Consider the following 6,499-nt stretch of genomic DNA (forward strand, 5'->3'; position numbering starts at 1 on the left):
ACATTTTTTTTTTTTAATTTTTTTTTTTTCAACGTTTTTTATTTACTTTTGGGACAGAGAGAGACAGAGCATGAACGGGGAGGGGCAGAGAGAGAGGGAGACACAGAATCGGAAACAGGCTCCAGGCTCTGAGCCATCAGCTCAGAGCCTGACGCGGGGCTCGAACTCCCGGACCGCGAGATCGTGACCTGGCTGAAGTCGGACGCTTAACCGACTGCGCCACCCAGGCGCCCCGTTAATGGTACATTTTTAATTTCAAATTTGTTTTTTATTTTATTATTAAATTTTCATTTAAAATCTTCCCTTTCCGTTTTAAACTTCTTCAATCCTGGGATGCATTAGCTTTGGAAACCACACCGTTTTTTTTTTTTTTTTTAATTTTTTTTTTTCAACGTTTATTTATTTTTGAGACAGAGAGAGACAGAGCGGGGGAGGGGCAGAGAGAGAGAGAGGGAGACACAGAATCGGAAATAGGCTCCAGGCTCCGAGCCATCAGCCCAGAGCCAGACGCGGGGCTCGAACTCGCGGACTGCGAGATCGTGACCTGGCTGAAGTCGGACGCTTAACCCACTGCGCCACCCAGGCGCCCCTGGAAACCACACCTTTGAGCGCAGAATTCCTATGGAAAAAACTCTTAATGTTCAGCAGCAGTTTGCTTTTCTGCTCTCTCTAAATGACATTTGATAATGAAATCCAACTGGAAAACTCTCTTTTTTCTTTTTTGGGCACGACCAGCTACATTGTGAGAAGAGAATGACAATATTTATTTACTCCAAACTTGTATCAGTGATAATTCGCCTAAGCTGTTTAGGGAATACTAACAGGTGCAATACTATATGGTGGTATGTGACCCAAGGAGGTGATCTGACAGTTAAGCTAGTGTAGGAAGCATACATACAGGGATGAGGCTGATCTTCAGTTATCCGGGGAGGCCTTGACATGACATTTCCCACTGAAACACTCCTCTGACTCTCTGGCATAACTTCGTGTCTCACACTAAAATTTTTTCTACTTGTAAGGCAAGCGTCAGTGTTTTGGAGGGGGTCCAAGTTACACAGTGAATTATAGTGGTATGAATCTTCAAGGTTTAGTCTCTAACCAGGTTCACTCTGAAGTCTCTTATGAGGCCCAGGCTCTTTAGCCTGTATTCACGCATAGTTGAAATGGCTAAACTCAGTGAAAACAATCAGCCAGTTTCAGTCCTAGCCCACTGATACATATCACCGATATTGGGTGCAATGTAAGCACAGAAAGAGTGTCCATATTGCTTGTGAAATATTATGGTTTCAAAAAATAAGTAATTATATTTTGGAAGAAATTTTAGGACTTTGTGCCTCTATCCATGCTAGAAAATGCCAGCTTATAATAGAATTTTACTGGGTTCATCATTTCAGTACATGTTTTAAATTTCATATTTAAACTATTTGTATATTGGCCTCCTAATACATAATAAAACACTGAAAAGAGTTACTTCTGTAATATAAAGGTTTTTAAAAAACGTTTATTTATTTTTGAGAGAGCACCCATGCATACACAGGGAAGGAGCAGAGAGGGAGAGAGAGAATCCCAAGCAGGCTCTGTGCTTTCAGTGTGGAGCCCGATGCAGGGCTCAAACCCATGAACCATGAGATCATGACCTGAACCAAAATCAAGAGTCAGACGTTTAACTGAGCCACCCAGGTGCCCGTATAATGTAAAGTTTTGTATACATTTTATAAATCTGTCATAGGCAATCCTGTCCTATAAAGTGGGTATTACACTTGGTCCACATCAATGCAGTAATAAATCTAAATAATTGTAGATTACTTAGAAAACAGTTAATGTGGCATTACACTAATTCCTGCTTTCTTGATAAAAAATAGAAATTTGTATGGGAAAGTGATGTATTTTATTTCAGGAGAAAGAGGATATGTTTTGGGAAACAGTTAAATAATGGAAAATTATAATAAATATTACTAAGTTTTAAACCACCTAAGACTCGTTATTCTGGGTGTACAGAATCATGTCCAAACTCTTTGAATTTGAAACTTGGCATGACATAATTTACTAAACTTCAGAAAATTTGTTTGCTTTTAAGAGGCTTAAAATTAGCATTATCCAAAAAATTAATAAAATTAGCATTATTCAGACTTCAGATCCCTTAAAAGTACCATTTTAATGTTAAATTACTCAAAAAAAAAGGGATTTTCCCTTAATAAAAAGTACTTAAGCATAGCCGAAGTGGAAAATTGTCTTTGAATTACATGCTTTAGCTTATCACACTCCAAATATTTGCTAAGCCTAGAATGGCCTCTTCTAAGTTAGTTTTGCTCCCATCTATTTTAAACAAAAATAAAACCAGTCACATATAAAAGAGGAAACAGAAAAAGCCATTGACACAACTTCTATTATAAACTCAAACATGCAGATCCATCTAGAAATACTTAAGAACGTTTTTGTTCTTAGAAAAACAGATCTTGTTGTCATGGGAAACTGCAAGTAATCAATCCACAATACTTAACTACATATTTTGTTTTTTGAAACTGATGTTAAACTATACTTGTAGTATTTGGAATATCAATTGCTTGGAATTTGGTCTCTGAATTAAATAGCAGAATAGTATAGAATACTGATCTACTTATAGGTTATTGTTCAATTTATGAGTTTTTGGTAGCAAATGAAATTATTTAACCAATTAATTTATATACTGTAGTATTAAGCATAAGTAAACATAGATATATAGCTTATTGCAACATTATATTAAGATGTTTTGTTTTGATCATGGTAGAGCTATAATTAACAGCTTAAATAAAAATAAGTTCCTCCACAAGAAATAATTTAAAGGAGTTACATTTGGGGTGCCTGGGTGGCTCAGTCAGTTAAGCGCCCGACTTCAACTCAGGCCATAATCTCGTGGTTTGTGAGTTCGAGCCCCGCATCGGGCTCTGTGCTGACAGCTCAGAGCCTGGAGCCTGCTTCGGATTCTGTGTCTCCCCCTCTCTCTGCCCCTCCCATGCTCATGCTCTGTCTCTCTCTGTCTCTCAATAATAAATAAATGTTAAAAAAAATTAAAGGAATTACATTCAATGACTTACATAATGACAAAACTCTGAACAAGTTAGAATGTTTTTAATTTTAATTTTATTAATATGAATAAATAACAAATTAAATAAAATTTAGCAAATATTAAATATTTAGGTATCAAAGACATTTATCATAAATACTTTAAAAATAACACTGATATTTTTCAGCTTTGTACACATTTATAAGAAAGCCTTTCAAGGGCTACGCTAAGCCTTTTTTTACATCTCTGGTTACTTAAGGAAGTTTCTGAAGTTATATTTGCTTTCTTGATGAAAATCAAATGTGTCCTTAGTACTTCGGCACTTTTTTTTTTTTTAACCTAGAGAAGACTATCCAATAGTTTTTCAGGTCATTTTTCCTATCTTTAGCGACGTTTCAATCAACGAAGAAACATATGTCCATAACCTGATTTCTTACAGGTTTCACTGCCACCTGCTAGTGGAATTGAAAGAAGTGACATCTCTAGTAAGGTGTCCAGCAACCAAAGAGCGTAACAGTTTTATGTTTTTACCCTTCACAATACTTAATGACAAAGAAATCTGTAATCGTATAATTGGATACTATTCACTTAAAGAGGCTAACTCTTGAGCGACAAACACACAAAGAGGTTAAGGTTTGTTTTTTATTGACATAAGATGGTTCTTCCAGTTGCATCGTTTCCTGTAAACCTCATGCTTGCTCTGATCTCCATTTGAGGTGAATGATTATCCTGGCAATAAAAATCTTTGTGATAACAGAAGAACTGGAAGCAAGAACTAAGTCAACAGAAGATGGGAAAAGTGTGAAATAAGGTGTCTATTGTTCATTCTATGGAGAACAGCCTGACAGGCAACCACCTGAACTTCTTGAATGATTGAACTGCTGCCCAAATTTAGTAATTTACTGCCTGCTTTGTGAATATGATAAAGAAATTAAGGGGTCCAAAGAGCATGAGACACAATTATTAAAAAAAAAAAAAGTGTTAAGGTTAGATAGATGTTCCCTGATCTCTTAAGGTACAGTCTATTTATCTCACAAGATAAAAGCTTTAAATGAGTTTCCAGGAAAAGAAGTGTCCTTAGTTTGTCAGTATGGGGTTGTGTGTGTGTTTAGAAACAATGGTAAAGATAAATATAATGATGTGTCATTGGGTTTGCCTTCTAGTAGAAGTAAAACTCAGCATCAAATGAAAGTCAAAGGAGACTGAGGGAATCACTATTAAAAGGTAAAAAAGAGTTAGAAGACCAGGTCAATCTTCTAACTTAGAAAAAGATATGGGATAAATGATCTGACCTGTTAGCAGCTCACGTTGTTACAACTGTTCTCAAGTTAGCAGTGGCCAGTCTCCTGGTTATGGTTAGGCCATTCATTTTGCAAGTGCTCCTTTTTCGGTAGCACTATGAATGTCTACATCGTCACTTAAACATCAATATCAGTGATAATAATATGTGCTTTTGCAAGTTAATCTCCCACCTTAACATCTGATATCACACTTCATTCCTGATGACAGATGTATTTGGCAAAAAACTGGGCTGCTGAATTGAGGAAATTGCAAGTTTAGTTTCAATGTTATTCTTATCTATTAATAACTGAATGAAGAACTTGTCAGTTTACTTTTTATTGGTAAGCTTTTTCTTTTCACTTTCTTTTCATGTATCTACTGTACCTAAAGAATGAATCAGATTTCTTTATGTTCCAAATTTTGGGGGTGGATGAGATAATAGTCTCACAATTATCCGGGATAATACAATGATGTTTTTAAAACATTGTATAGCAACAGTCAAGTCTGTTCAAGTGTGTAATGAGATTGAAAATTGGCTCCAAAAATGTTTTAAGTTAAGGGGCACCTGACCTGCTCAGTCGGTAGAGCCTGCGGTTCTTGATCTCAGGGTTGTGAGTTCAAGCCCCACATTAGGTGTGGAGCATACGTAAATAAATTTTTAAAAATGTTTTAAGTTAAACCATGCTTCTTTGGTAAACGTGATGAAAATAACCGGTGTGGAGACTGGGATAATTCAAGGAATTCAAGAAAACTTCACAATGCCAAATTTCTTTCTGTAAGAGAATGAAACTTAACATCTATTTAGTAAAATACTAAAGATATTCACTGTTTATTTTAAAATTTTACTTTCCCCCCATTTTCCTTTCTTCTCCCCAAATAATCTAATAGGTATATTGGCAACTTGGAATCACCAGTGTTTTCATAAATAAATGGATTAGGTTTTCCAAAGCGTGTATAGGAAAAAGAGTGAGAGAGGGAGAAGAAAAGGCTAAAATCAAGGTATTATTTTGTACTCTGGTATCTGCCAACTTTTAATCTTTCTAATTTAATTGTGGGTGAATTTTGTTTTTAATTTAATTTTTATTTATTTTTGAAAGAGAGAGAGCGAGGGAGAGGCAGAGAGTGATGGGGACAGAGGATCCAAAGCATGCTCAGCACTGACAGCAGAGAACCTGATGTGGGGCTCAGACCCACAAAATGCGAGATCATGACCCGATCTGAAGTCAGACACTCAAATGAGTGAGCCACCCAGGTGCCCCTGGGTGAATTCTTAAAATGAGAGGAAGAAATTGAAACCAGGATAAAAGCAAGAACTTTGTTTCTGCATGAATATGCAAATGCTAAACTCTGGAGAAAAAATTCCGGCCCCCAACGGAAGTATAGTTGGACCATCCATCAGAGAAAGATAGTTAATTTCTGACATTCCAGAAATGAAGGAAAGTGCTTTTGCTACTGAACTATAGTAAAATCTTGTTATCACAATTTACGCTTTCTCCAAAAATTCCACTCTTCCTCAATCCTATTAAATCTCTGAGTCCCTCTTGCCAAACACTTGAGAATTTCTCACAATTTACATCCCACTTACATGGGTAATTTCTATATTTTCTAGTGTTCCTTTCCTTCATCAGCTGCAGAGGTGAGTTACGTCAAGAGCTTCGAGAAACTAAGCCAGCATCCTTTCCAGGGGGAGGGGGTGTATCTTTAGCAGAAATAAAATGATCAAACCCAAAGAGAAGAAAATGGGAGGTCCGGGAAGGCTCCAGCATGATTTCAGCCCCGTGAGACACTATTAGTTTCTATTTTAATAGTAAGAGTGGTGGTAGATGCCAGTTAGAGTGAAATAGTCCTGGAGCCTCTTGGAAACCATTTACTTGAATGAAAACCTCACTCTCTCCAGGGTTGCTCTACCCATGTGTGCTTCCACTTTCCTTCAAGTCCCACTCTTTGGGAGGAAAGCTTTAGGAAGAAGTGCAAATTACTTGTGGAGATTGTTCTGGCAGTAGAATAAGTACTTTCTTTCATTTTATATTCTCCCTTACTTGCAACATTTTACTCTAATCTCTAGGAAGGAATAAAAGATGATTTAATTGGGGTGCCTGGGTGGCTCAGTCGGTTGAGCGTCTGACTTCCACTTAGGCCATGATCTCATGGTTCATGGGAGCCCCATGTTGGGCT

The sequence above is a fragment of the Prionailurus bengalensis genome, chromosome E1 (assembly GCF_016509475.1).
Source record: "Prionailurus bengalensis isolate Pbe53 chromosome E1, Fcat_Pben_1.1_paternal_pri, whole genome shotgun sequence".
NCBI lineage: Eukaryota > Metazoa > Chordata > Mammalia > Carnivora > Felidae > Prionailurus > Prionailurus bengalensis.